The sequence below is a fragment of the Ranitomeya variabilis genome, chromosome 6 (assembly GCF_051348905.1).
Source record: "Ranitomeya variabilis isolate aRanVar5 chromosome 6, aRanVar5.hap1, whole genome shotgun sequence".
Taxonomy (NCBI): domain Eukaryota; kingdom Metazoa; phylum Chordata; class Amphibia; order Anura; family Dendrobatidae; genus Ranitomeya; species Ranitomeya variabilis.
Window position 1 is genome coordinate 12,228,100 of NC_135237.1, and position 14,202 is coordinate 12,242,301.

General features: G+C 48.6%; 1 protein-coding gene across 3 annotated transcripts in view; it reads left to right on the forward strand.

Annotated features, from left to right (window-relative positions):
• The window catches only part of LOC143781301 (uncharacterized), a 618,193-nt gene that overhangs the window by 444,579 nt on the left and 159,412 nt on the right, over nucleotides 1-14,202 (forward strand). The window contains exon 1 of one of the 3 annotated variants that reach the window (XM_077267833.1): nucleotides 3,270-4,592. The exons of the other annotated variants lie outside the window; for them this stretch is intronic. The gene's annotated coding sequence lies outside the window, so the exon portion shown is untranslated. Of the gene's footprint in view, nucleotides 1-3,269; nucleotides 4,593-14,202 lie in introns of those variants that run through there. 3 annotated transcript variants of the gene reach the window in all.

Here is a 14,202-nt window from a genome sequence, read left to right on the forward strand (position 1 = left end):
GTGGGATCCTGGCAGAGGCTTGGCATTGAAAGAACGTAACGGGACCGTGCCTGCTCAGCTTAGCGGCGGTGCCCAAGAAAGGACTAGAAGCGAAGCAGATTGTGCTGAGTGAGAAACGAGATCAAGCAATAGGAGAATACCAGCAGGGGTTTTGTTGAAAGAGGCAGCACCCTGCTGAGGCGCAATACCGGTGGCCGGAACGCCGAGGGAGTGGATTAGAATACAGCTTCAAGCCATACTCCAAACAGCGGCAGGACAGTCGGTCTCAGGTGGGCTGTCTACCACATATCACCTATGAAGTCTTGGGGGGCAATTGCGGGAGAGGGGCGTCTCTAGGGTCCCGGAAGAACTCCAGGCCTACCTGACAAACGGGTGCCATTCCAACCTGAATACAGGGAGGGGTGGAATACAGAGGAACATCAAATCGAGTTGTGAGGGAACTTAAGAAACAGACACAACCGTTGTGGGGTCACTTTCCGTGAGCACAGCAGGGAAGGACTACAACACATAGCGCTAGAAGGAAGGCACAGATTTCCACCTGAGAGGAGGACTCTGGAGGTGCCATTGGACCGGCCGGACTTGCGTAGCCTGGTGAACCGTGTTCTGGACTGAGGACTCAGAGATCTCCAGTAAAGAGGTAAAGAGACTGCAACCTGGTGTCCTTGTTATTTATCGCGACCTGCACCCCACAACTGCACCGTTACAACACGACTTATTGCACCGGACGACCCCACTGACAGACAGGGCCACGGACCGGGTCTAGCCACCGTGACAACCCCAGGACTGAGACCCAGAGGCCCGGCTCCGGGTACCCCTCGGCCCTGCGGCGGTGTGGGGGCGCTCCAATTCCATTCCGCAACATGTCACTTCTTTTCTGCGGATTTTCACCTGCTCCAATAGGAAAATGCAGATGAAAATCCGCAGAAGAAAACGCAGGAACAAACGCAAAAAATCCGCAGTAAAAACCGCAAAGAGTTTTCTCTGCGGATTTTGGAATTCCGCTGCGGAAAAATCCGCAGTGGAATCCGCAAAGTGTGCACATAGCCTAACTGTCCCTCACTCCAGCTGTGTCCTATTCCTAAGCTAAGCAGAAATAGTGGCGGCCTACGTGATCCGTCATTTATGCAGGCTGGGTCACATTGTGTGCTGGCTAATCACAGCCATGCCAGGACTTGGTATGGATGTGATGGCTCCGGAAGTGCCCACAGCTTAAGGGTATGTGCACACGTTGCGGATTTGACACTGCAGTTTTCCATACGTTGTATAGTACCATGTAAACTTATGGAAAACCAAATCCGCAGTGCCCATGCTGCGGAAAAAAACGCGCTGAAACGGTGCGTTGTATTTTCCGCAACATGTCAATTCTTTGTACGGATTCCTCATCGTTTTACACCTGTTCCTTAATAGGAATCCGCAGGGGAAATCCGCAAAAAAAATTAAGGAAATCCGCGGTAAATCCACGGTTAGTCCACAGGTAAAACGCAGTGCGTTTTATCTGCGGATTTTTCAAGAACGGTGTGGAAAAATCCGCACACGAATCCGCAACGTGGGCACATAGCCTAAAAGCTTGTTGATTGGCTGAGCTGCAAACAGGACATCTGGTAAAAAGTTTGTGTTTGGGGTTTAGTACCGGACACTAGGTGTTTGGTATGATTCCTGAACTTTGCAGTTCGAGTTCACTCATCACTACTGGAGACGCTCTCTATAGTACTGAGGGGCTGGTGACCTCTGCTTGGGGGGTTCCCATATTACAGAAGTTCTTTCTCTCCTAATTTATCTTCGCCTGCACAAAGCTGACAATATCCTCCCTGCCCCCTCCTGATGGCTCCAGACAGCTGCACTCTCACCCTCATCATCCTCAATGGCTGTCAGGTGACTCCTTATGTCCTCAGTCCTGTGCAGCTGTCAGGAGTCAATCAAGAAGAGGAGCGTCCCCCCAATCTTCAGGAGGTTTCTCTGGACTCTGGAGCAGTCAGTGCCGCTGTCTGCCATCCTCCAGCACTAAGCAGCCTCTCCAGGACCCCGCTGTCTGCCGTCCTCCAGCACTAAGCAGCCTCTCCAGGACCCCTCTGTCTGCCGTCCTCCAGCACTAAGCAGCCTCTCCAGGACCCCGCTGTCTGCCGTCCTCCAGCACTAAGCAGCCTCTCCAGGACCCCGCTGTCTGCCATCCTCCAGCACTAAGCAGCCTCTCCAGGACCTCGCTGTCTGCCGTCCTCCAGCACTAAGCAGCCTCTCCAGGACCCCGCTGTCTGCCGTCCTCCAGCACTAAGCAGCCTCTCCAGGACCCCTCTGTCTGCCGTCCTCCAGCACTAAGCAGCCTCTCCAGGACCCCGCTGTCTGCCGTCCTCCAGCACTAAGCAGCCTCTCCAGGACCCCTCTGTCTGCCGTCCTCCAGCACTAAGCAGCCTCTCCAGGACCCCTCTGTCTGCCGTCCTCCAGCACTAAGCAGCCTCTCCAGGACCCCTCTGTCTGCCGTCCTCCAGCACTAAGCAGCCTCTCCAGGACCCCGCTGTCTGCCGTCCTCCAGCTCTAAGCAGCCTCTCCAGGACCCCTCTGTCTGCCGTCCTCCAGCACTAAGCAGCCTCTCCAGGACCCCGCTGTCTGCCGTCCTCCAGCACTAAGCAGCCTCTCCAGGACCCCTCTGTATGCCGTCCTCCAGCACTAAGCAGCCTCTCCAGGACCCCTCTATCTGCCGACCTCCAGCACTAAGCAGCCTCTCCAGGACCCCTCTATCTGCCGACCTCCAGCACTAAGCAGCCTCTCCAGGACCCCGCTGTCTGCTGTCCTCCAGCACTAAGCAGCCTCTCCAGGACCCCTCTGTCTGCCGTCCTCCAGCACTAAGCAGCCTCTCCAGGACCCCGCTGTCTGCCGTCCTCCAGCACTAAGCAGCCTCTCCAGGACCCCTCTGTCTGCCGTCCTCCAGCACTAAGCAGCCTCTCCAGGACCCCTCTGTCTGCCGTCCTCCAGCACTAAGCAGCCTCTCCAGGACCCCGCTGTCTGCCGTCCTCCAGCACTAAGCAGCCTCTCCAGGACCCCTCTGTCTGCCGTCCTCCAGCACTAAGCAGCCTCTCCAGGACCCCTCTGTCTGCCGTCCTCCAGCACTAAGCAGCCTCTCCAGGACCCCTCTGTCTGCTGTCCTCCAGCACTAAGCAGACTCTCCAGGACCCCGCTGTCTGCCGTCCTCCAGCACTAAGCAGCCTCTCCAGGACCCCTCTGTATGCCGTCCTCCAGCACTAAGCAGCCTCTCCAGGACCCCTCTGTCTGCCGTCCTCCAGCACTAAGCAGCCTCTCCAGGACCCCTCTGTCTGCCGTCCTCCAGCACTAAGCAGCCTCTCCAGGACCCCGCTGTCTGCCGTCCTCCAGCTCTAAGCAGCCTCTCCAGGACCCCACTGTCTGCCGTCCTCCAGCACTAAGCAGCCTCTCCAGGACCCCGCTGTCTGCCGTCCTCCAGCACTAAGCAGCCTCTCCAGGACCCCTCTATCTGCCGACCTCCAGCACTAAGCAGCCTCTCCAGGACCCCGCTGTCTGCTGTCCTCCAGCACTAAGCAGCCTCTCCAGGACCCCGCTGTCTGCTGTCCTCCAGCACTAAGCAGCCTCTCCAGGACCCCTCTGTCTGCCGTCCTCCAGCACTAAGCAGCCTCTCCAGGACCCCGCTGTCTGCCGTCCTCCAGCACTAAGCAGCCTCTCCAGGACCCCTCTATCTGCCGACCTCCAGCACTAAGCAGCCTCTCCAGGTCCCCGCTGTCTGCCGTCCTCCAGCACTAAGCAGCCTCTCCAGGACCCCGCTGTCTGCCGTCCTCCAGCACTAAGCAGCCTCTCCAGGACCCCGCTGTCTGCTGTCCTCCAGCACTAAGCAGCCTCTCCAGGACCCCGCTGTCTGCCGTCCTCCAGCACTAAGCAGCCTCTCCGGGACCCCGCTGTCTGCCGTCCTCCAGCACTAAGCAGCCTCTCCAGGACCCCGCTGTCTGCCGTCCTCCAGCACTAAGCAGCCTCTCCAGGACTCCGCTGTCTGCCGTCCTCCAGCACTAAGCAGCCTCTCCAGGACCCCTCTGTCTGCCGTCCTCCAGCACTAAGCAGCCTCTCCAGGACCCCGCTGTCTGCCGTCCTCCAGCACTAAGCAGCCTCTCCAGGACCCCTCTGTCTGCCGTCCTCCAGCACTAAGCAGCCTCTCCAGGACCCCGCTGTCTGCCGTCCTCCTGCACTAAGCAGCCTCTCCAGGACCCCGCTGTCTGCCGTCCTCCAGCACTAAGCAGCCTCTCCAGGACCCTGCTGTCTGCAGTCCTCCAGCACTAAGCAGCCTCTCCAGGACCCCGCTGTCTGCCGTCCTCCAGCACTAATCAGCCTCTCCAGGACCCCGCTGTCTGCCGTCCTCCAGCACTAAGCAGCCTCTCCAGGACCCCGCTGTCTGCCGTCCTCCAGCACTAAGCAGCCTCTCCAGGACCCCGCTGTCTGCCGTCCTCCAGCACTAAGCAGCCTCTCCAGGACCCCGCTGTCTGCCATCCTCCAGCACTAAGCAGCCTCTCCAGGACCCCGCTGTCTGCCGTCCTCCAGCACTAAGCAGCCTCTCCAGGACCCCGCTGTCTGCCATCCAGGTAATTCCCCATCCTTCACCTCCTTAGTTGTTGGCTCCTGGGATTGTGAGTAATATATGAAGAGTGGGGTGAGGACTTATTCGTGCTCATGACATATTGTAACCGCGGAGTCCTTCTTTTTTATGTGGCTGCACCCTCCTCTGTTACTGTATGTGGCAGGACACCAAACCTCACATGGCGGGGGATGGGGGTCTATAGTGTTTGCTGAGATTTATTGGAGATAACATCACAGTAGGAGGAAACAGACCGATGTGAGGGAATTAGTAGAATTCAGCAGGGCGGCAGCTAAAGGGTTAAGGTGGGGGAATTTCTCCAGACCCCCATACACATGGGCATGTTTTCTATAAGGGAGGGAAGAAGCAGCGGGCAGACATCTCTAGTACTGGGGAGAGCTGGAGGGGGAGAGTTGTATCTGGAGACAGGAGGAAAAACATCCCAAAAATTGTCCCCAAGACCCTGACAAATGTCTCGTGTCCCTTCCCTTGTATATGGGGGCACCACATAACGATCTTGTAAATATCTCTGCCTGTCACTGCCGTAGCCCCCCACATATATACACACAGGACTCTGACAACTGTATATAGTGTATATAATATGTACAGAAATCCTTCTCCTATCCTGTATACTGGGTGTAATTCTTAGTATCTGTATTATTCTCTATATACAGTTGCTTGTGAAAATATTCTACCAGCTCCCACTGCCCCCCACCCCGCTGACATTTTTTGTGTTTTGTTACCTCACAATCTGGAATTTCACTTGTTTGCATCAGTTCATGTACAGAACATGCCGACAACTGTGAACATTCAGTTTTCTTTTATTTTGTGAAGCAAACAACAAATAGGACAAAATAACTGAAAACTTCAGTGTGCAAAACTATTCACCCCCTAAAGTCAGTATTTTGTAGAGCCTCCTTTTGTGGCAATTACAGCTACATGTCGCTTTGGATAAGTCTCTATGAGATTTCCACATCTTGCCACTGGGATTTTTGCCCATTCCTCAAGACAAAACTGCTCCAGGTCCTTCAAGTTAGATGGTTTACTCAGATGAACATCGATTTTCATGTCTGACCTCAGATTCTCCATTGGATTAAGGTCGGGGCTTTGAGTAGGCCACTCCAAAACATTTACATATTTCCCCTTACACCACTCGTGTGTTGCTTTAGCAGTGTGCTATGGGTCATTGTCTTGTTGGAAGGTGAACCTCTGTCCCAGTCTCAAATCACTGACAGCCTACAACAGATTTTGCTCAAGAATATCCCTGTATTTTGCACCATCCATCTTCCTCTCAACTCGGATCATTTTCCCTGTCCTTGTTGCCAAAAAACATCCCCTCAGCATGATAATCCTACTACCATGTTTCACTATGGGGATGGTGTTCTTGAGGTGATTTATTTATGTATTTTACTCATTTTTACTCATTTATATAGCACCATTAATTCCACAGCACTTTTCAGACATTACCGGCACTGTCCCCGATGGGGCTCACAATCTAAATTCCCTATCAGTATGTCTTTGGAATGTGGGAGGAAACCCACACAAACACAGAGAGAACATACAAACTCCTTGCAGATGTTGTCCTTGGTGGGATTTGAACCCAGGACCCCAGCGCTGCAAGGATGCAGTACTAACCACTGAGCCACAGTGCTGCGTGTCGTGCCATGATGAGCCATGTTGTTTTAACGCCAGACATAGCATTTACTTTGGTGGCAAAAAAGTTCAATTTTTGTCTCCTCCGACCACAGCACCTTCCACAAGATATAATTAGGGAGTCTCTCACATGACCCCATCAGAAAACATTGAAAAGAAACATTATACTTACCTTTCCGGCGCTCCCTCGCAGCGTACTGTTCCGATTCCAGCAGCTGTTTTATGCTTGTAAGCAGTGCATGGCAAGCTGAAGGAATACTCAATGCTCTGCACGCCGGGATTGTGTGCACTCAAAGCAGTGAGTATTCATTGCTCTCTAGTAAGCACAGTGTCAGCGGGAGACTTCCTGTTGCGGCCGGCAATCACGTGTGCCGCTACTTAAGAGACATGAATATTGACCCCATTCCATGAATTTTAGTTTCTCCTAAGTATCGGTACATGTGACCGCCAGCTGCAGCAACAAGTCTCCAGCTGACACTGTGCTCACTACTGAAGAGCAATGAATACTCACTGCTTTGCGTGCACACAGTCCCGGCGTGCAGAGCATTGAGTATTCCAGCAGCTGCCCTTCAGCTTGCGAGCAGCGCATGACGTCCTTGCCATGTGCTGCTTACAAGCATAAAGCAGTTGCTGGCATCGGAACAGGACGCTGCGAGGGCACGTTGTGAAGGTAAGTGTAATGGTTTGTTTTTTTAATGCTTTCTGATGGGGCCGTGCATACTAGGATGGGGTGGTGGTCAATCATAAGGATGGGGACATGCATACCTGGATGGGGGCCAGTCATACCAGGTTAACAATGGGGCCCTGTATACCAGGATAGAGATGGGGCCATGCATACTAAGATGAGTTGGGACCCTGCATTCCAGGATAGGGATGAGGGAGCCATGCATACCAGGATAGGGATGAAGGAGCCATACAAACCAGAGTAGGGATGAGGGGGACCATGCATGCCAGGATAGGGTTAAGTGGGGCATGCATACCAGGATGGGGATGAGAGAGCCATGCATACCAGGATGGGGATGAGAGAGCCATGCATTCCAGGATGGGGATAAGGGAGCCATGCATACCAGGGTAGGGATGAGGGGGCCATGCATACCAGGATAGGGATGAAGGAGCCATACAAACCAGAGTAGGGATGAGGGGGCCATGCATGCCAGGATAGGGTTAAGTGGGGCATGCATACCAGGATGGGGATGAGAGAGCCATGCATACCAGGATGGGGATGAGAGAGCCATGCATTCCAGGATGGGGATAAGGGAGCCATGCATACCAGGGTAGGGATGAGGGGGCCATGCATACCAGGATAGGGATGAGGGGCCATGTGTATCAGGATGGGGATGAGGGGACCATATATACTAGGATAGGAGCATTAAGTTTGCTTCAATTTTCTTTTTCCTGATTTCCCTGATCCACACAGTCTGTGATTCCATCATTGAAGGAAATTAGATCAGTCTGGCATTACTTGTTTGCTACATACTCATGCTTGTTCTAGTTTCTTACTGTATTCTTATCCAAGTGCTTACATAAATGCTGTTTAATAGTTTGTACAAAGATCTTTCCTGGCATAGAAGAAAGTCTCACTGGCCTGCAATTTTCTGGCTCCATCTTCTTTTCTTTTTGGAAGATAGGGACAACATTTACCCTTCTCCAATGTTCTGTGAGTTATCCTGTTCTCCAGGATTTCTCAAAGATTCTGGCTAGTGGTTCTGCAATTTCCTCTTTCAGTCCCCTAGGATACAAGAAATATTATTTCTCCTTGCTGAGAGTGACATGTTAAGCATGCCGTGTTGAGAAGACTTAACCCCTTCGCGACATGCGCCGTACTAGTACTGCGCTGCCGGCACTGCATTAGTGCCAGCCGCAGTACTAGTACGGCGGCTCGATCACCGCGGTCTCACGCTGAGCGCCGCGGTGATCGGGTGCGGGTGTCAGCTGTATATGACAGCTGACACCCCGCAGCAATGCCCACGATCGGCGCTATCGCCGATCGCGGGCATTTAACCCCTCTGATGCCGCTGTCAATAGTGACAGCGGCATAGAGGGGGATAGCGCAGGGACGGGGGCTCCCTGCGCTCTCCCACCGGAGCAGCGCGATGAGATCGCGCTGCTCCGGTGACCTGGAAGGAGTCCCCGGATCCAAGATGGCCGCGGGACTCCTTCCGGGTCATCAGATGACCCTGCTTGCCGGCGTCTGCAGAGAATTCCTCATAGCAGGCGCCGGCAAGCCTCTGCACAGTGCCTGTCACATCGGTGATCTGACAGAGTGCTGTGCACACTGTCAGATCACCGATCTGAGATGTCCCCCCCTGGGACAAAGTAAAAAAGTAAAAAAAAAAATTTTCCACATGTGTAAAAAAAATAAATAAAAAATAAATTCCTAAAATAAAGAAAAAAAAAAATATTATTCCCATAAATAAATTTCTTTATCTAAATAAAAAAAACAAAACAATAAAAGTACACATATTTAGTATCGCCGCGTCCGTAACGACCCCACCTATAAAACTATATCTCACTAGTTAACCCCTTCAGTGAACACCGTAAAAAAAAAAAAAAAAAAAAAAAAAAGAGGCAAAAAACAACGCTTTATTCTCATACCGCCAAACAAAAAGTGGAATAACACGCGATCAAAAAGACGGATATAAATAACCATGGTACCGCTGAAAATGTCATCTTGTCCCGCAAAAAAAAAGCCGCCAAACAGCATCATCAGCAGAAAAATAAAAAAGTTATAGTCCTCAGAATAAAGCGATGCAAAAACAATTATTTTTTCTATAAAATAGTTTTTATTGTGTAAAAGCGCCAAAACATAAAAAAATTACATAAATGAGGTATCGCTGTAATCGTACTGACCCGAAGAATAAAACTGCTTTATCCTTTTTACCAAACGCGGAACGGTATAAACACCCCCCTAAAAGAATTTCAGGAATTGCTGGTTTTTGTTCATTCCGCCTCCCAAAAATCGGAATAAAAAGCGATCAAAAAATGTCATGTACCCGAAAATGGTACCAATAAAAACGTCAACTCGTCCCGCAAAAAACAAGATCTCACATGACTCTGTGGACCAAAATATGGAAAAATTCTAGCTCTCAAAATGTGGTGATGCAAAAACTATTTTTTGCAATAAAAAGCGTCTTTTAGTGTGTGACGGCTGCCAACCATAAAAATCCGCCAAAAAACGCTATAAAAGTAAATCAAACCCCCCTTCATCACCCCCTTAGTTAGGGAAAAATAATAAAATTGTAAAAAATATATTTATTTCCATTTTCCCGTTAGGTTACTTTCACACTAGCGTCGGTACTGGGCCGTCGCGCTGCGTCGGCCCGACGTACCGACGCATACTGTGCAAGCGCCGCACAACGGGGGCAGCGGATGCTGTTTTTCCACGCATCCGCTGCCCCATTGTGAGGTGCGGGGAGGTGGGGACGGAGTTCCAGCCGTGCATGCGCAGTCGGAAATGGTGGACCGTCGGCACAAAAAAAGTTTTCACAAAAGAGTTTTCACAAAAAAAGTTTTCACAAAAGTTTTCACTGTTTAGGCACATCAGGGGCTCTCCAAACGCGACATGGCGTCCGATCTCAACGCGTTTGTTTGCGTTAAAAACGCATGCGTTTTTATAGAAAAAAACCAGAACACACACTGAAAAGTCACCCACCACCATCAAGGTGATAAAGGGATCCAAACCCTAACCCTAACCCTACCCCTAAACTCACCCCTAACCGTTTAATGAACATTTTCTGACAGTCATAGTGCCACGTATTTCAGTGCCACGAATTTCAGTGCCACGAATTTCAGTGCCACGTCTTTCAGTGCCACGAATTTCAGTGCCACGTCTTTCAGTGCCACGAATTTCAGTGCCACGAATTTCAGTGCCACGAATTTCAGTGCCACGTATTTCAGTGCCACGAATTTCAGTGCCACGATATTTCAGTGCCACGTCTTTCAGTGCCACGAATTTCAGTGCCACGTCTTTCAGTGCCACGTATTTCAGTGCCACGAATTTCAGTGCCACGAATTTCAGTGCCACGAATTTCAGTGCCACGTATTTCAGTGCCACGAATTTCAGTGCCACGGCTCTGCGTGATAAACTGTAGTGAAACACTTGTTGGTTCAAAATTCTCACAACACATCTAGATAAGTTCCCTGGGGGGGTCTAGTTTCCAATATGGGGTCACTTGAGGGGGGTTTCTACTGTTTAGGTACATCAGGGGCTCTGCAAATGCAACATGACACCTGCAGACCAATCCATCTAAGTCTGCATTTCAAACGGTGCTCCTTCCCTTCCGAGCTCTGCCGTGTGCCCAAACAGTGGTTCCCCCCAATGTATGGGGTATCCGCATACTCAGGACAAATTGGACAATAACTTTTGTGGTCCAATTTCTCCTGTTACCCTTGGGGAAAAAAAAATTGCGGGCTAAAACATCATTTTGTGGAAAGAAAAAAATGATTTTTTAATTTTCACAGCGCTACATTCTAAACTTTAGTGAAACAACTGGGGGTTAAAAGTGCTCACCACACATCTAGATAAGTTCCTTAGGGGGTCTTCTTTCCAAAATGGTGTCACTTGTGGGGGTTTCCACTGTTTAGGCATGTCAGGGGCTCTCCAAACACGACATGGGTTCCGATCTCAATTCCAGCCAATTTTGCATTGAAAAGTCAAATGGCGCTCCTTCCCTTCCGAGCTCTGCCATGCGCCCAAACAGTGGTTTATCCCCATATATGAAGTATCAGCGTACTCAGGACAAATAGCACAACAACTTTTGTGGTCCAATTTATCCTGCTACCCTTGGAAAAATAAAAAATTTGGGGCAAAAAGATCATTTTTTGTGAAAATTAATATTAATTTTTTTTTACGGCTCTACATTATAAACTTCTGTGAAGCACTTGGAGGTTCAAAGTGCTCACCACACATCTAGATTAGTTCCTTAGAGGGTCTACTTTCCAAAATGGTGTCACTTGTGGGGGTTTCCACTGTTTAGGCACGTCAGGGGCTCTCCAAACACGACATGGGTTCCGATCTCAATTCCAGCCAATTTTGCATTGAAAAGTCAAATGGCGCTCCTTCCCTTCCGAGCTCTGCCATGCGCCCAAACAGTGGTTTATCCCCATATATGAAGTATCAGCGTACTCAGGACAAATTGCACAACAACTTTTGGGGTCCAATTTATCCTGCTACCCTTGGGAAAATAAAAAATTTGGGGCAAAAAGATCATTTTTTGTGAAAATTAATATTAATTTTTTTTTACGGCTCTACATTATAAACTTCTGTGAAGCACTTGGAGGTTCAAAGTGCTCACCACACATCTAGATTAGTTCCTTAGAGGGTCTACTTTCCAAAATGCTGTCACTTGTGGGGGTTTCCACTGTTTAGGCACATCAGGGGCTCTCCAAACACGACATGGGTTCCGATCTCAATTCCAGCCAATTTTGCATTGAAAAGTCAAATGGCGCTCCTTCCCTTCCGAGCTCTGCCATGTGCCCAATCAATGGTTTACCCCAACATGTGGGGTATCGGCGTACTCAGGACAAATTGTACAACAACTTTTTTGGTCCAATTTCTCCTGTTACCCTTGGTAAAATAAAACAAATTGGATCTGAAGTAAAAATTTTGTGAAAAAAAAGTAAAATGTTCAATTTTTTTTAAACATTCCAAAAATTCCTGTGAAGCACCTGAAGGGTTAATAAACTTTTTGAATGTGGTTTTGAGTACCTTGAGGGGTGCAGTTTTTAGAATGGTGTCACTTTTGGGCATTTTCTGTCATATAGACCCCTCAAAGTCACTTCAAGTGTGAGGTGGTCTGTAAAAAAAATGGTTTTGCAAATTTTGTTGCAAAAATGAGAAATCGCTGGTCAACTTTTAACCCTTATAACTCCCTAACAAAAAAAAATTATGTTTCCAAAATTGTGCTGATGTAAAGTAGACATGTTGGAAATGTTATTTATTTGTGACATATCTCTCTGATTTAAGGGCATAAAATACAAAGTTTGAAAATTGCAAAATTTTAAAATTTTTTGCCATATTTCCATTTTTTTCATAAATAATGGCAAGTAATATCGAAGAAATGTTACCACTAACATGAAGTACAATATGTCACGAAAAAACAATCTCAGAATCACCAGGATCCGTTGAAGCGTTTCAGAGTTATGACCTCATAAAGTGACAGTGGTCAGAATTGTAAAAAATTGGCCGTGTCACTTAGGTGAAAACAGGCTTTGGGGTGAAGGGGTTAAAGCCAGAAAGGTCCTCTGGGAAATGCGCAAATTGTCAGAAAGGAAGGGGACTAGAACTCTAGTACCACCTATTGGAAGTAGCAATCCTAAAAGTCAATGTCAACCCTTTAACGGGCCTTGTTACATAACTTAGGATAAAAGCCAAACCAGAATCTCAATTTGCAGACACTGTGTTTCAGGGTACTGCCCCTTGTCAGTGCAAAGTGTGAGATCTGGTTTGGCTATATGAGAGGGATCTAAGAAGTGTAATTTTTCCATGCGGAGAGTGACATGTATAGCATGCTGAGATGAGGAGACTTAAAGCCGCAATGCTCCTCTGGGAAATATGCAAATTGTCTCTTCAGACAGGAAGAGGACTAGAACTCTAGTGCCACCTATTGGAAGTACCAATCCTAAAAGTCAGTGTCGACCCTTTAACGAGCCTTGTCACATAACTAAGTTAAGTTCCTCTCTGAAGAGACAATTTTCATAGTCCCCTAGGATGTAATTCATCTGGACCAGCAGATGTAAATTCATGTAAATTAGCTCAGTGTACCCTCACCATCTCTCTGTTTATTGATAGTGTGGATACTTTTATTCCTTTGATGGCACCCTGAAGATCAGTTGATGTTACAATTACTTTCTGAGAGAAAGCAAATGCAAAATAGGAATTTACAATTTCGGCCTTCTCAACATCATTTTTTACCACTTCACACTTTTCATCCTGTAAAAATCCTATCGCATGTTTGACTTTACTTTTTACATACCCCCAAAAATCCTTTCTTATTGCTTTTGACATGTCTTGCAAGCCTTAATTCATTGTCCGCCTTAGATAATCTGATTCGTGCCCTGCAGGTTCTGCAGACAACATTATATTCTTCTTTAGATATGCCTCCCTCTTTCCATTTGTTATACATTTCATTCTTACTTTTTAACATGTGTTTAAGTTCTGTGTTCATCCATCCTGGTTTCCTTAAATGCTTCGTATTCTTCCCTCTTTTAGAGATTGTTAACGATTGTGCTTTGAGATTGTCATTTTTCAAAAATCTTCCATCCTTCTTGTGGACATTTCTGTCCTTGAGAACATCCAGTCTTTGGACCTTTCCTACCCTCTTCCTCAGTCCCTTAAAATCTGCCTTTTGAAGTGCAACCTCAAAGTCTGAGTCCTCACAGGTCTTCCTTCACTAGTAATCTAGTAATCCAAAATTCTATGACAGCATAACCGCTGCATCCTAGGGTCCCAGCCACTATTACCTCCTCAACTATTTCCTTCCTGTTGGAAAGAATTGGGTCCAAGATGGCAGATCCTCTTGTTTTCTCTTCTACCTTTTGGAAGATGAAGTTGTCAGCAAGAGAAGATGAGAATTTTCTAGACCCAGTACTTTTGCCCGAGAGAGATTCCCAACAAATATCTGGATAGTTGAAATCTCCCATGATCACTACGTCATATTTTTTTTATAAATTGGCCATATGATGCATAGAGTTCATCCATATCTTCAGCTTGCCTAGGTGGCCTGTAGTAAACGCCTACAATGATGACCTTTCCACTGTTCTCTCCTTGTATTCTTACACAAACAGTCTCTCACAGAACTACTAGTCTGAAGTGAAGCTTTAATCTCTGTGGAGATCAGGGGCAGACATAACACCGATGAAGCCGGTCCAATTGCAGCGGGGCCCGGAGGTGGAGGGGGTCTTTCCAGGCAGGGGCATACTGTCCATAGCAGCAGACCATGCAGCTACTTTGGGGCCACTCAGTC